This window comes from Marmota flaviventris, chromosome 9 (genome assembly GCF_047511675.1).
Source record: "Marmota flaviventris isolate mMarFla1 chromosome 9, mMarFla1.hap1, whole genome shotgun sequence".
Classification (NCBI taxonomy): domain Eukaryota; kingdom Metazoa; phylum Chordata; class Mammalia; order Rodentia; family Sciuridae; genus Marmota; species Marmota flaviventris.
In genome coordinates, this window is record NC_092506.1 from 80,559,538 (window position 1) to 80,576,840 (window position 17,303).

The following is a 17,303-nucleotide window of genomic DNA, read 5'->3' on the forward strand; positions in this document are numbered from 1 at the left end:
CCAAGTCCTAAACCTCAGCATCCCCACCCCTAGCCAATGATATCATTTTCCAACTCATTGATTGATGATAATCCCGAACCTCCCAAACATCAAGGTTAGATAACTTTGTGGAATCTCTTCCTTTTTATTTATTCTTCATACTTTAGCCCATATTTGCCCCCCTTGCCTTTCTTCCTATCTGGTTGTCATTGCCCTCTTTCATAAGCCATCATCTTACCCTTGAATTAACAATCCTTCTGCTCCAAGATCTTCTTCCCCCATATTTTTATTGGTGCATTGTAGTTGTACATACTGAAGGGATTTGTTGTTACACATTTGTATATACACTCAGTACCCATATAACAATGTTCTGGCCAATATCACCCCCAGTACTTTCCCCTTCCGTCCCCACCTTCCACCCCTTGGTCCCTTTCCACTACCCTTCTCCCTTTGATTTCCATGAGACCCCCCCATTTTTTTTTTACTTTCCCTTTCTTGCTTCTACACATGAGAGAAAACATACAACCCTTAACCTTCTGAGGTTGACTTATTTTGCTTAACATAATAATCTCTAGTTCCATTTTCCTGAAAATGACATCAGTTCATTTTTCTTTATGGCTGAATAAAATGCCATTGTGTATACATAAAACAATTTCTTTATCCATTCATCTGCTGATGGATATCTAGATTGGTTCCATAGTTTGGGTATTGTGAATTGTGCTGCTATAAACGCAGGTATGCATGTATCACTGTAGAGATACAACGACTTTAATTCTAGGATAAATACTGAGGAGTGGTACTGCTGGGTCATATGGTAGTTTGATGCTAGCCTTTTGAGGAAACTTCATACTGATTTCCATAGTGGTTTTACTAATTTATAATCCAATAACAGTGTAAAAGTGTTCCTTTTTCTCCAGATTATCTCTAGCATTTTTTATTATATGTTTTCTTGATGACTAACATTCTGACTGATGTCACATGCAATTTCAGTGTAGTTTTGATTTGAATTTCACTAATTGCTAATAATGCTGAGATTTTTCTTGTATTTGTTGGCTATTATTTGTAGTTTTTTTTTATAAGTATCTCATTTATTCATGTTGTCCATTTATTAATTGAGTTATTTGATTTTTGGTGTAAGGTTTTTTAAGTTCTTTATATCTTCTGTATATTAACCCTATGTCAGAAGAGTAGCTAGAAAAGATTTTCTCCCATTCTTTAGGTTCTCTATTCATATTCCTTATTGTTTCCTTTGCTGTGCAGAAGTTTTTGAATTTGATGCCATCCCATTTATTAACTCTTGGCATTATTTCCTGAGATTTAAGGGTCCTATTTAGAAAATGTTGCCTGTGCCTACATGCTAGAGTGTTGACTCTATGCTTTCTTCTAAGAATTGTATAGCTTCTGCTCTAATTCCTAGGTCTTTAATCCATTTTGAGTTGATTTTTATGTAGGGTGAGAGATAAGAGTCTAGTTTTATTCTTCTACATATGGATAACCTGTTTTCTCAGCACCATATGTTTAAAAGGCTGTCTTTTCTCCAATGTATGTTTTTGTCAAAGACAAGATGACTAAAGATGTGTGGGTTTGTCTCTGTGTCTCTATTCTGTACTATTGGTCTATGTGTCTATTTTTATGCCAGTACCATGCAGTTTTTGTTACTATAGCTCTGTAGGATAATTTGAAGTCAGATATTGTGATGCCTCCAACATTATCTTTTTGGCTTAGAATTGTATTGGCAATTCTGGGTCTTTTATTCTTCCAAATAAATTTTAGAACTGTTTTTTCTAGTTTTTTGAAGAATGTAATTGGTATTTTGATGAGAATTGCACTGAATCTGTATATTGTTTTTGGTAGTCTGGCCATTTTAACAATGTTAATTCTGCCTGTCTATGAACATGGTAGGTCTTCTCATCTTCTGAGGTCTTGAATTTCAATTTCATTCTTCAATGTTCTATGGTTTTTATTGTAGAGGTATTTTACCTCCTTGGTTAGATTTATTCTTGGGTTGGTTTTTGTTTGTTGGTTGGTTGGTTTGATGCTATTGTGAATGGAATTATTTTCTGGATTTCTTTCTCAGCAGCTTCATTGTTGGTATGTAGGAAGCTAATGATTTTTACATGTTGATTTTGTAACCTGCTGTTTTTACCAAATTTGTTTATTAGCTCTAGCAGTATTTTGGTGAAGTTTTTTGATCTTCTAGATACAAGACCATATTGTCTAAAATAGTGAAATTTGACATTTTCTTTTCCTATTTTTATTCCTTTCACTTCCTTCTCTTACCTAATTGTGCTGCTAGAATTTCTAGCACTATATTAAGTAGAAGTGGTGAGAGTAAACATTCTTGTCTTGTCCTATATTTTAAAGGAAAAGCTTTCAATTTTCCCTCATTTACTATGAGGTTTGCTTTGGGTTTTTCATATGTAGCCTCTATGATGTTGAGGTAGGTTCCTTCTATCCCTAATTTCTTCAGTGTTTTTTATCATGAATGGGTGTTGAATTTTGTCAAAGGCTTTCTTTGTATTTATTGAGATGACTAAGTGATTTTTTTGTCCTAAATTCTATTTATGTGATTAATTACATTTATTAATTTGCATTTATTATACCATTCTTGCATCTCTGGAATAAAACCAACTTGGCCGTGGTATGTAATCTTCTTAATATGTTGTTGCTAATATTTTATTAAGTACTTTTTTCATCTAAGTTTATCAGGGATATTGGTCTATAATTTTCTTGATGTCCTTATCTGGTTTGGTATGAGTGTGATATTGGCTTCAGAGAATGAATCTGGAAGTGTTCCATCCTTTTCTATTTCATAGAATAATTTGAGGAGTATTGGCACCATTTCTTTAAAAGTTTGGAAGCATTCAGCTGAGAATCCATCTGATCTGGGGATTTTCTGTGTTGGAAAGCTTTTTATTGCTGCTTCTACCTCATTATTAGTTATTGGTCTGTTTAGGTTTCTATGTCATCTTGATTCAGTTTTGGCAGATCAGATTTGTCTAGAAATGTATACATTTCCTCTAGGTGTTCCAGTTTATTGGAATATAAATTTTCAAAATATTCCCTAGGGTCCCACTAGATTTCTGTGATATCTGTGGTGATTTCTCATTTTTATCTCTAATTTTATTAATTTGGGTTTTCTAATTTTATTAATTTGGGTTTTATGCACTCATAGCTATAAACCTGCCTCTTAGAACTGTGTTCATAGTGTCCCAGAGGTTCTGGTATGTTGTATCACTATTCTCCTTTTAGTCAAAGAATTGTTAAATTTCTCCCTTGATTTCTTCTAGCACTCATTTATCATTCAAAAGTGTATTGTTCACAAAAAACAATAAATGTAGGCAAGGATGTGGGGGAAAAGGTACACTCATACATTGCTGGTGGGACTGCAAATGGTGCAACCACTTTTGGAAAGTAGTATGGAGATTCCTCAGATAACTTGAAATAGAATCACCATTTGACCCAGTTATCCCACTACTTGGCTTATACCCAAAGGATTTAAAATCAGCATACTATAATGATGCAGCCACATCAGTGTTTATAGCAGCTAAATTCACAATAGCCAAGCTATGGAACCAAAGTAGATGCCCCTCAACAGATGAATGTGTAAAGAAAATATGGTATATACACAATGGAATATTACTCAGGCATAAAGGAAGAATGAAATTGTGGAATTTGCTGGTAAATGGAGACTATCATTCTAAGTGAAATAAGGCTATCCAAAAAAAACAAAGGCCGAATGTTCTCTGACACACAATAAGGGGCAAGGCGGGGAAGAATACAAGTTTGTTGGATTAGACAAAAGGGAATGAAGGGAAGGGAAGAGGGATGAAAATAGGAAAGACAGAATAAGTCATGTCCATAACTTTCTTATGTTCATTTATTAATAATACATGACCAGTTAAACCCCATATCATGTATAATCATAAGAATGAGATCCTAATTAGAATAAGTTATCCTCCATGTATGTATATGTCAAAATATATTCCACTCTCATGTATATCTAAAAAGAATAATTTTTTAAAGTAGGGTTTTGTCATGTTAATTACCTAAAATATGTTGTATTTTGGTTAGTTTGGCTAAAGTTTGGAAAAGGTACCATGAGTCACTGAGAAGAATGTGTATTCAACTGTTTTGGGATGAAATAGTCTAAAGATTTCTCTTAGATCCCATTTGATTTATAATATTTTCCAGTCCAAAGAGTATTTATTGAGTGTATGTCTGGATGACTTATGTAATGGTGAAAGAGGTGTGTTGAAATCACCCAGTATTATTGTACTTGGGTCTATTGAGGCTTCGATTGGAGTAGTTTCTCTTATATGTAATTACTTGCACCCTTCTTTGTCTCTTCTGATTAATTTTGGTTTGAAGTCTGCTTTTTCAGATATGAGAGTAGCTATTCCTGCTTGTTTTCATGTTCTAATCACATTGTAAATCAATTTCTATCCATTCAGCCTACATGCAAACAACATGTAGTTGTGTTTTGTTTTTGAATCCATTCTGCCAGCCTATGTCTCAACTGTAGAATTGAGACCATTTAGATTCAATGGTATTACCAAGAGATGTTTATTAATTCCTGCCTTTTAGATTTACTTTTAATGTTTAATTTGGTCATGCTCCTCATTTGCTTAGCTAGTCTTAAAGTGAGATTTATTCATTTGTGAACTCTGAGGTTTGTTTTGAATTCTTCTGTGTGGAGTATTTTGTTAAGGAAGTTCTGTAGTGTCAGTTTGTCTTGAATTCTTACAGTTTCTGCATATCTTTGAAGGTTTGTATTTTCTTTTTAATTTTGAAGGATAACTTTACTGGAAATAGCAGTCTTCGTTGACAGTTATTTTCTTTCAGGACTCTTGGAACATATAATTACAAGTCCTTCTGGCTTTTAGAGTTTGTGCTAAGAAATTGGAAATGATTCTGATAGGAATCACTTAACCTTTAAGTCAATCACTTTACCTCTAAATGTGACCTGACATTTTTCTCTTGAGGCTTTTGAAATTCTATCCCTTTCTATATATTAGGTATTTTAATTGTAATGTGTCATGGAGAGGTTCTTTTTTGATCTTGTCTATTTAGGGTTCTGAGTGCCTCCTGTAACTGGATGTTCATCTTATTCTAAGTTTTGGAAATTTTTGTAATTTTTTCCCTGAAGAAGTTATCAATTTCCTTGGTCTGCATCTCACAACCCTCCTCAATTCCAATGATTCTTAAATTTGGTCTCTTAATGTACCAGAATTCTTGTATATTCTGACCATGGTTACTTATTTTATTTTCTTTCATGTTGTATAATTGTTCAAGACTGGCTACTTTGTCTTACATTTCTGAAATTCTGTCTTCATGGCCTACTATCTTAGGGAAACTTTCAACTGAATATCTAATTGATTTATTGTATTTTTCTGTGTTCTCTTGAAATTCATTGATCATTTTTATAATTATTCTTTTGAGTTCTTTATCTGATATTTCAGCCACTTCAATAACTTTGGGGTCAGTTGCTGGCTCCTACCTTGGGGTAGGTATCATATTACCTTCTTTTTTTCATGTTTCTTGTATTTCTGTGTTGGGTTTTATGCATCTTTTTGGAGGTGTTTCTCATATGCTTCTATATATGGGCCATTTTAGAGCACAGTCTTTACTTGCCCAAGTGTCCCAGAGTGATCTAGATTGAGATATCCCTCATATGTATGGTATCCTCAAGCCTTTGTTTTAATTCTGTTTTTGCTATGGCAGTGGATGTCTGTATAGATATAACCCGTGTATCCACCCCTATATGTTTCTAATTGGGCCTAGTCATTAGTTTGGATTTTTGTGTCTTGAATTCTTTGTTTTAACGTATACCTGAAGATTAAGTGTCATTAATTTGTGTGTGGATCAGGGTGCACTGTCTTTTGGTTGAGTTTGGTTCAACAACAGAGTCTCTACCCTGTGAACTTGTCCCAGTAGGTTCCCAGCACTTCAGAGAATGGTGTGAAAACAAATAGTAGCAACAACAGATGCAAACAATATATAACATTAAAATAAACAACCACTTCCTATTATGACATCAATATTAATTACCACAGAAAACAGGAATGGTGGGGTCAGCAGTTGTCAACAGTAAAAACAATAACTATGAATTTATCTTGCTTTAAAGCAAATAGCAGGTGTCAGCTATGTCATCCACAGTAATAATAAGTTAATCAGCATTAATGGTAGGGGAAGGAGTAATATAAACCAATTTTAAAAGATGATAAAAATATAGTTAATTAAGGGAAAAGAACATGTTCTATCATGGCATGAAAGAGCTTAGAATTTCAAAAAGTGAACAGAGAGGATGCAGAAGAGATGTATCTGGTGATGATTATAAGGAAGGAGGAGAAAAAATAGGAGAAACAGAGTAGGGAGAGAGATAGAGAACAATAGAATTTGGTTGTTAACATTAGAAGAGAGAAAGAGAAACAAGAGAAGCAAACAAATGAAGACTATACAAAACTAAACCAAAATGTACAAACCCAAAACCCTAACCCTCAAAAGACAATGCAAGGAAAAATAACTACATTAAAAACTGCTAAAAATGAGAAAAAGAAATACGTATATGTATACATGTCCCTGAACCAATCAGAACATCAAGAAAACTCTCTCTCTCTCTCTCTCTCTCTCTCTCTCTCTCTCTCTCTCTCACACACACACACACACACACACACAAACACACACACAAACAAAACAAAACAAAGAAAAAATACAAGAAGAAAGGAAGAAAAAGATTCTTAATGAAAAATGATAGAATTATTTCCACTGAGATGGCCACCATAGTGCATGAGAATGGATGGACCAATTCTCTTTCTGTTTCTTCTTGAGCTATGAGAGTGAAAGCAAGGGCTGGGGGTTGTTAACCCCTTCCTCTTTCTGTTTTGCTCTCTGAGCTGCTAGTTGGAGTGGCCTAAGCTTGAAACTGGTTGAATAATTCTCAGCTTCCCTTCTCACCAGTATGAGGTAGAATGGAGTGGAATGTTTTGTCAGTTGGAGTTTTGTCTGCACAGACCAGATTGGTACATTCCCAGGGTGGAGCTGCTGCAGAGTTCTAAGAGGGAGTTCCAGTGGATGGGGCTTAGGTCTAATCAGACCTTAGGCAGGTTGTTAGGTAGTATCTGCTCTGGAGAGATTAAATCAATACACCCCTAGGGCCTGGCAGTTGCAGATCTGTCTGGAGTCTGGATCTTAGGAGCCTCTCAAGAATTCTGCTCTTACAGCAGGGACACCAATCTTCCATATACTCTTCTGCCCAGGAATGTAGCCTTCCTGAACTTAGTTCCTGAGAGTATTCAAACCCACCTGTTCAGAGTCTCAACCTACTTCATCCAGTCATGTGAACCACCAGACTCCAAGGAGAAGCCAGTTGGGCTCCCTTTCAACTTTCTAACTAGAATCTCCCTTGGGTACAATCTCTGTGCCTATTTGACTCCTGCTTTTGTTAGGTACACCCTAGGCCACATGTTAGGTACTTGCCAGGACAATATGGTAGTGTTTGCTATGATTGCCCTGGCCCGACAGCAGCAACAGGTGCAGTGTGGCTGCTTCAAGGTGTCTCCCACCTCACTCTCCATGGTCAGTTGGGAAAGAGAACACTTTTAAGGTACCAGTGCACAGTGCAGCCTCTGAGTCTGTTAAGTTCAACCTCTTTTCTGGTGTCAGATTTTTCTGTACCAAATCTTATTTTCTGTCTGTGTTTACCCTCCCTCTGTGGTGAACCAGCACTGCTACAGCTGCCAATGCTGTAATCAGCTCGGCGCCAGTGTACTCTTTTTTGTATAATGTAAACAAAATTTGGATTCTCTAAGATACTCTGTCTAATATTGAATTTTCATGAAATCCCTCTTTCATCTACCTACCAAGGAGCATTACTCCTGCTACTTGAATCCTAAGTCATGGAACAAGTAGAAATACAGCCTTCCTCTAAATCGCCAGCATAGCTTCAAGAGCAAAGAAAAATAAGGTCTGTGATCACAGCCTAAAAGCTTTGCCTGTTGCAAGAACTTTGTAGAAAGTTCTGGATTTCGTCCTTAAAATTTTTGCAAATTTCATATCTTATTGGATAATATACAGTTCTTCAAATATAAAATTACTATCACTAAGTGAGTTATCCCTCTAGGAAAAAGTACAATGTAGTACTTACTCTATGGCTCTAATACAGGTAGAGCCAGATGGCCTCAAAATTATCCTGGTCTCATAGAAGATACCCAAAGATATGCTCTTTAATACATATGTTCTTTCACTGAAAATGGAGATCAAGTCACTGATTATGCATTTGACTGACTTTTCATGGGCTTTGGTAGAGAACTACATTCTTATCCATTTTGACAGAAAAAAAAAGCCTTACGTTAATATCAAGTACTTTTTGTATGCTCATTTTATATTTACTGGATTATATAATAAACTAAATCTCATGAAAGTATAGTAGAAATTAATAGCAAAATATCTTTTGATATGTTTATACTTATATAAAAATTTTAAGCATACTATGTAGATATAGTTTAACTTACATAATTACAAAAAAAAATTCATACAGATGCTTTTACTAGTAGCCATTTGAAAAATTAACAGGTAGGATATGGGCTATTTCAGTTTTAGTCTATAGTAAGCCTGTTATTCCTTTAGGATAAAGATTTATACATTGCTCTAGTAATATCAATAGAGAGCAGCATGTACTAGTGGAGGAATATGTTAGTTTATAACTTAAATCATGCCAGACCAACTCATTTATTCACCTGTGAGTTCACAAGTTATTAGCCTCATGGAGATTCTATTGTTTCATCAACAAATGAGGCTTAAAAATACATGATAGGTGATATTATGGTCATTGTAAATATAAATATATATATGTATATGCATATATACACACACATATAAATATAAATATACATCCGCATATATATTTAGATGCACACTGAAGCTTTTAGGAGTTAAAATACATGAGGTTATAAAGTTGCCTTAAAACACTCACAAGGAAAAGGTGGAGAAATTGTAGAAATATAGAGTAAGTTGGTGGTAGTTAAACTGGGTGAAGACTACAGAGCAGTTTGTTTTACTCTCTACTTTTATGTGAGTATGAAAATTTTCCTTTGCCTGGAGTTGGGCACATGCCTATAATTCCAGTGGCTTTGGAGGCTGAGGCAGGATGATTATGAGTTCAAAGCCAGCCTTAGTAACTTAGCAAGGCCATAAGCAACTTGGTGAGACCCTGTCTCAAAATAAACCATTTTAAAAAGGGCTGGGATGTGACTTGGTGGTTAAGTGCCCCTATATTCAACCCCCAGTACAAAAAAAATTCTAATAAAAGGTAAAAACCATCTTACAGATGGAGGTTTATAAAGTCCCTGACAAGTAGTAATCACTATTAACCATCTCATAGAGGGCTTTTAAAAATGTAATAACATAGCTATCTCTAGAAACTAATTTAATGATCCTGACCCATCTTCAACCATAAAGACCCATGGAAAACTGATCATGAATGTCTAGGCAAGGCTACAGATGTTTCTAAGCCGACAGCAGCATCTCCCATCTCTACAAAAACCTGAGGAAAGTTCTCTAGGACTCTGCATGATTTTACACCATTGTTTATATTGTTGGCTGAAAGCAACACATCTGTATGACGAAGGAACCTGCTCATACATCAGTAACATACTTTTATAGCCATTCTTAGGCTCAATTTTTGCATTTTGTACCATTCATAAGGAATTAAAATTAATTCCCCTGCCTCTCCCTCAAGCATGTTGGGAATCTTTATTCTCAACATTACTTGAGATTGGGTAGGCCATATTAAGTCTTTATATTATCTTAAAGTCAACCTGCTTAAGTCAACCTTGATCAATGGTTACCCCAAAGATGCCTTTTTAAGTTAAAACCAAGAAAAAAATTTAAAACCTAGATTGCATTCATTTTAAAATGTTACCTATATTCTACTAGCGCCTAATTTTGAAAATCGGTCACTATTACTGAAGACTCTTGTTTTCCTGGACTGAATTTTTATATTGTTGAGTATCAGAATCAAAGTCAAAAGCTTTAAATAAACTTTCTCCCTTTAACCTAGTCAGACAGTCTATGCTCATAAGGCATTTCTAAATATTTAGGAGGGGGTATCTATTCATATTTCTCAGGCCTTATACCATCACTTAATTTCAGATCACCTTTAACTATTGTAAAAGCTTCCTAACTTATAGGTTTCTTTAACTGATTATTTGGGGGCTTATGAATTTATAAAATAAAAATGTCCTCAAATGTTCTTTTAAATAATTTCTATGTAGAAAAAATATGAATTGCCATATTTTTATTTTCAGTAAGATATAGCTCTTATTCTCAGAATTAGCATGTTTATTTTTCAGCATAGCCAATCCAATAAATTCAGCCATCTTTAGAACAGTACAGATTACTATGTCTAAATGAGCTATGTTCCAATTTTAAATATTAAGGGATAGCTTTTATGTGACAATATTTATTGTACTTGTCATACTGTAAAATCACTTGCTTAAGTGTACATTTTCTTACCTTACCATTTCTTGTCTTTTTTCTTCAAAAAAATTTAATCATAAAATAGTTTCAATTCTCTTCTCTCCATATACCTGGTAGACAGATGTTAGGTGCTTAACAAATATTACTGATATTTGTTAACAAATATCGATGGTTGGGAACATTAATACACACTCATGCCAGGTACATGCAAAAATATATAGCCATGGGCTTAGTAGTTCTAGAGTTTGTTTTCAACCATCTTATTTTCTTTGCAACTCTTAGTGAGAAATGTTTAATTCTAGGAAATGTTACTACTATGCTTTTGTTTGTACATTATGAAATATAAATGGTACCTGGCACTGTGAGAAGCACAAAAGTAATAAAATACACAGTCCTTAGCCTTAAGTTGTTTAAAAGCTAGAAAGAAAGATAAGATATAATGGCCAGTCCTAGGTAAAATTGAAAAGTCATGGCAGTTCCAAAGTCTTATCCCTGGCTCATGTTGTGAACAGATAATTATGCATTACTTTTTGTTTATCAAACTAGTTCCACTATTACTTTTCCAGGTAGCCCAGTTGGTATTGTCTAAGGCCTGAAATGGTTTTTCTGTCCCCAAGAATGATTTTGGCTTCACCTTGAACAGTAGATTTGGAAGTTACAAAGGGATAAAGTCACAGTCTAAGTTCAGGCTGCTATAAAAGAACCCCATATACTAGATTGTTTTTTTTTTTTTTAATTTTTTATTGTGGGTTGTTCAAAACATTACAAATTTCTTGACATATCATATTCCACACTTTGATTCAAGTGGGTTATGAACTCCCACCTTCACCCCATACACAGATTGCAGAATCACATCAGTTACACATCCATTGATTTACATATTGCCATACTAGTGTCTGTTGTGCTCCGCTGCCTTTCCCATCCTCCACCCTCCCCCCTCCCCACCTGTCCCCTCCCCTCCCCTCCTCTCTCTCTACCACCTCCACTGTATAACCCTGAGGGTCTCCTTCCATTACCATGCAATTTCCCTTCTCTCTCCCTTTCCCTCCCACCTCTCATCCCTGTTAAATGTTAATCTTCTTCTCCTGCTCTTCGTCCCTACTCTGATCTTAGTTACTCTCCTTATATCAAACAAGACATTTGGCATTTGTTTTTTAGGGATTGGCTAGCTTCACTTAGCATAATCTGCTCTAATGCCATCCATTTCCCTGTAAATTCTATGATTTTGTCATTTTTTAATGCAGAGTAATACTCCATTGTGTATAAATGCCACATTTTTTTTATCCATTCGTCTATTGAAGGGCATCTAGGTTGGTTCCACAGTCTTGCTATTGTGAACTGTGCTGCTATGAACATCGATGTAGCAGTGTCCCTGTAGCATGTTCTTTTTAGGTCTTTAGGGAATAGACCGAGAAGGGGAATAGCTGGGTCAAATGGTGGCTCCATTCCCAGCTTTCCAAGAAATCTCCATACTGCTTTCCAAATTGGCTGCACCAATCTGCAGTCCCACCAGCAATGTACAAGTGTACCCTTTTCCCCACATCCTCGCCAGCACTTGTTGTTGTTTGACTTCATAATGGCTGCCAATCTAACTGGAGTGAGATGGTATCTTAGGGTGGTTTTGATTTGCATTTCTCTGACAGCTAGAGATGTTGAGCATTTTTTCATGTACTTGTTGATTGACTGTATGTCCTCCTCTGAGAAGTGTCTGTTCAGGTCCTTGGCCCATTTGTTGATTGGGTTGTTCTCTTATTGTCTAATTTTTTGAGTTCTTTGTATACTCTGGATATTAGGGCTCTTTCTGAAGTGTGAGGAGTAAAGATTTGTTCCCAGGGTGTAGGCTCCCTATTTACCTCTCTTATTGTTTCTTTTGCTGAGAAAAAACTTTTTAGTTTGAGTAAGTCCCATTTGTTGATTCTAGTTATTAACTTTTGTGCTATGGGTGTCCTATTGAGGAATTTGGAGCCCGACCCCACCGACTGTAGATCGTAGCCAACTTTTTCTTCTATCAGACGGCATGTCTCTGATTTGATATCAAGCTCCTTGATCCATTTTGAATTCACTTTTGTGCATGGCGAGAGAAAGGGATTCAGTTTCATTTTGTTGCATATGGATTTCCAGTTTTCCCAGCACCATTTGTTGGAGATGCTATCCTTCCTCCATTGCATGCTTTTAGCCCCTTTATCAAATATAAGATAGTTGTAGTTTTGTGGATTGGTTTCTGTGTCCTCTATTCTGTACCATTGGTCCACCCGCCTGTTTTGGTACCAGTACCATGCTGTTTTTGTTACTATTGCTCTGTAGTATAGTTTGAAGTCTGGTATCGCTATACCGCCTGATTCACACTTCCTGCTTAGCATTGTTTTTGCTATTCTGGGTCTTTTATTTTTCCATATGAATTTCATGATTGCTTTCTCTATTTCTACAAGAAATGCCATTGGGATTTTGATTGGCATTGCATTAAACCTATAGAGAACTTTTGGTAATATCGCCATTTTGATGATGTTAGTTCTGCCTATCCATGAACAGGGTATATTTTTCCATCTTCTAAGATCTTCTTCTATTTCTCTCTTTAGGGTTCTGTAGTTTTCATTGTATAAGTCTTTCACCTCTTTTGTTAGGTTGATTCCCAAGTATTTTATTTTTTTTGAAGATATTTTGAATGGAGTGGTTGTCCTCATTTCCATTTCAGAGGATTTGTCGCTGATATACAGGAATGCCTTTGATTTATGCGTGTTGATTTTATATCCTGCCACTTTGCTGAATTCATTTATTAGCTCTAATAGTTTCTTTGTAGAGCCTTTTGGGTCTGCTAGGTATAGAATCATATCATCTGCAAATAGTGATAATTTAAGTTTTTCTTTTCCTATTTTTATGCCTTTAATTTCTTTCGTCTGTCTAATTGCTCTGGCCAGTGGTTCGAGAACTATGTTGAACAGAAGTGGAGAGAGAGGGCATCCCTGTCTTGTTCCAGATTTTAGAGGGAATGCCTTCAGTTTTTCTCCATTCAGAATGATGCTAGCCTGAGGCTTAGCATAGATTGCTTTTACAATATTGAGGTATGTTCCTGTTATCCCTAGTTTTTCTAGAGTTTTGAACATAAAGGGATGCTGTACTTGTCGAATGCTTTTTCCGCATCTATCGAGATGATCATATGGTTCTTATTTTTAAGTCTATTGATGTGGTGAATAACATTTATTGATTTCCGTATATTGAACCAGCCTTGCATCCCAGGGATGAATCCTACTTGATCATGGTGTACAATTTTTTTGATATGTTTTTGTATCCGATTCGCCAGAATTTTATTGAGGATTTTTGCATCTAGGTACATTAGAGATATTGGTCTGTAGTTTTCTTTCTTTGAAGTGTCTTTGTCTGGTTTAGGTATCAGGGTGATGTTGGCCTCATAGAATGAATTCGGAAGTTCTCCCTCCTTTTCTATTTCCTGAAGTAGCTTGAAAAGTATTGGTATTAGTTCTTCTTTAAAGGTTTTGTAAAATTCTGCTGTATACCCATCCGGTCCTGGGCTTTTCTTAGTTGGTAGTCTTTTTATGGTTTCTTCTATTTCCTCAATTGATATTGGTCTGTTTAGGTTTTCTATATCCTCCTGACTCAATCTGGGCAGATCATATGACTTAAGAAATTTATCTATGCCTTCACTATCTTTAATTTATTGGAGTATAAGGATTCAAAATAGTTTTTGATTATCTTCTGTATTTCTGAAGTGTCTGTTGTGATATTGCCTTTTTCATCCCGTATGCTAGTAATTTGAGTTCTCTCTCTTCTTCTCTTCGCTAGCATCGCTAAGGGTCTGTCGATTTTGTTTATTTTTTCAAAGAACCAACTTTTAGTTTTGTCAATTTTTTCAATTGTTTCTTTTGTTTCGATTTCATTAATTTCAGCTCTGATTTTAATTATTTCTTGCCTTCTACTTCTTTTGCTGTTGTTTTGCTCTTCTTTTTCTAGGATTTTGAGATGAAGTATGAGATCATTTATTTGTTGGTTTTTTCTTTTTTTAAGGAATGAACTCCAAGCAATGAATTTTCCTCTTAGAACTGCTTTCAATGTGTCCCATAGATTCCAATATGTTGTGTCTGTGTTTTCATTTATCTCTAAGAATTTTTTAATTTCCTCCTTGATGTCTTCTATAACCCATTGATCATTCAGTAACCTATTGTTCATTCTCCAAGTGATGTATGCTTTTTCCTTCCTTCTTTTATCGTTGATTTTCAGTTTCATTCATTATGATCAGATAAGATGCATGGTATTATCTCTACTCCTTTATATTGTCTAAGAGTTGCCCTGTGACATAATATATGATCTATTTTTGAGAAGGATCCATGTGCTGCTGAGAAAAAAGTGTAACTGCTTGATGTTGGGTGGTATACTCTATATATGTCAATTAGGTCTAGGTTATTAATAGTGTTATTGAGTTCTATAGTTTCCTTATTCAACTTTTGTTTGGAAGATCTGTCCAGTGGCGAGAGAGGTGTGTTGAAGTCTCCCATGATTATGGTATGGTGGTCTATTAGACTCTTGAACTTGAGAAGAGTTTGTTTGACGAACATAGCTGCACCATTGTTTGGGGCATAAATATTTATGATTGTTATGTCTTGTTGGTGTATGGTTCCCTTAAGCAGTATGTAGTGTCCCTCTTTATCCCTTTTGATTAACTTTGGCTTGAAATCTATTTTATTTGATATGAGTATGGACACTCCTGCTTGTTTCCGAAGTCCATATGAGTGATATGATTTTTCTCAACCTTTCACCTTCAGCCTATGTATGTCTTTTCCTATCAAATGCGTCTCCTGTAGGCAGCATATTGTTGGGTCTTGTTTTGTGATCCATTCTACTAGCCTGTGTCTCTTAATTGGTGACTTTAAGCCATTAACATTTAGGGTTATTATTGAGATATGGGTTGTTCTTCCAGCCATATTTGTTTATTTCTGTTACTAAACATGGTTTGTTTTCCTCTTTGATTATTTTCCCCCCCTTTACTGTCCTACCTCCCACTGTTGGTTTTCATTGTTATTTTCCATTTCCTCTTCCTGTAATGCTTTGGCGAGGATGTTTTGAAGAGATGGTTTTCTAGCTGCGAATTCTTTAAACTTTTGTTTATCGTGGAAGGTTTTAATTTCATCTTCCATCCTGAAGCTTAATTTCGCTGGATACACAATTCTTCGTTGGAACCCATTTTCTTTCAGTGTTTGAAATATGTTATTCCAGGATCTTCTAGCTTTCAGAGTCTGTGTTGAAAGATCAGCTGTTATCCTGATTGGCTTACCCCTAAATGTAATCTGCTTCCTTTCTCTTGTAGCTTTTAAAATTCTCTCCTTATTATGTATGTTGGGCATCTTCATTATAATGTGTCTAGGTGTGGATCTCTTATGATTTTGCACATTTGGCGTCCTGTAGGCTTCTAGGATTTGGGATTCTGTCTCATTCTTCAAGTCTGGGAAGTTTTCTCATATTATTTCATTGAATAGACTGCTCATTCCTTTGATTTGGAGTTCTGTACCTTCCTGTATCCCAATGACTCTTAAGTTTGGTCTCTTAATGTTATCCCATATTTCTTGGATGTTCTGCTCATGGTTTCTTAACAGTCTTGCTGAGCTGTCTATGTTCTTTTCAAGTTGAAATACTTTGTCTTCATTGTCTGATGTTCTATCTTCTAAGTGTTCTACTCTGCTGGTAGTATTCTCCATTGAGTTTTTAAGTTGGTTTATTGCTTCCTGCATTTCTCGGATTTCTGTTTGTTTGTTTTTTATAACCTCTATCTCCGTGTATAGTTGATCCTTTGCTTCCTGGATTTGTTTGCGTAATTCATTGTCGAAGTGATCTTTCATTGTCTGATTTTGCTGTCTAATGTCTTCCTTGATACTCCAGATCATCTGAAGCATGTATATCCTGAATTCTTTATCTGACATTCCATCTGCTGCAGCTGTTACCTCTTCTAAAGTTGCATTGACCTGCATTGCTTGTGGTCCTTTCTTTCCTTGTCTTTTCATACTGCTTGCGTATCTTTCCTGCAGGCGCGGGCGGCGGCTCTGCTCTCTCCTTATTCCAATTGGGGTGTCGTGGCTACCACGCCGGCAGGTCACTGGGCCTGTTCTGGGCGCTGGCGGCGGCTCTGTTCTGCCCCTACTCCAATTGGGGTGACGAGTGTACCACGCCGGCAGGCCACCGGGCCTGATCCGCCAGTCGGTTGCAGGTTTGCCTACCCTGCAGGCGCGGGCGGCGGCTCTACTCTGCCCCTACTCCAAATGGGGTGACGTGTCTGTCGTACCGGCAGGCCACTGGGCCTGTCCCGCTGGTCGGTCGCAGATCTGCCCACCTTTCGGGCAAGGGTGGAGGCTCTGCTCTGCCCCTACTTCAATTGGGGTGTCGTGACTACCCCGCCTGCAGGTCGCTGGGCCTGTTCCTGGCACGGGCGGCGACTCTGCTCTGCCCCTACTCCAATTAGGGTGATGTGTGTACCACGCCGGCAGGCTCCTGGGCCTGATCCGCCGGTCTGTTGCAGGTCTGCCTACCTTGGAGGCGCGGGCGGCGGATCTGCCCTGCCCCTCCTACCACGCCTGCGGACCCCTGGGCCTGATCTGCAGGTTGGTCACAGGTCTGCTCACCCTGCGGGCACGGGTGGCGGTTCCGCTCCGCCCCCACTCCAATTGGGGTCACGTGACCACCACACCGGCAGGGCCTGATCCGGGCGTGGGAGAAGGATCTGCTCTGCCCCTACTCCAGTTGGGGTGACATGTGTACCACACTGGCAGGCCACTGGGCCTGACCCGCCAGGCTGTCACAGGTCTGTTTACCTTGCAAGCGCAAACGGCGGCTCTGCCCTGCCC

At 37.0% G+C, this 17,303-nt stretch overlaps 1 protein-coding gene across 1 annotated transcript in view; it reads left to right on the plus strand.

Annotated features, from left to right (window-relative positions):
- Deup1 (deuterosome assembly protein 1) overlaps nt 1-17,303 on the plus strand; it is a 72,937-nt gene that overhangs the window by 9,665 nt on the left and 45,969 nt on the right. The window lies entirely within an intron of this gene.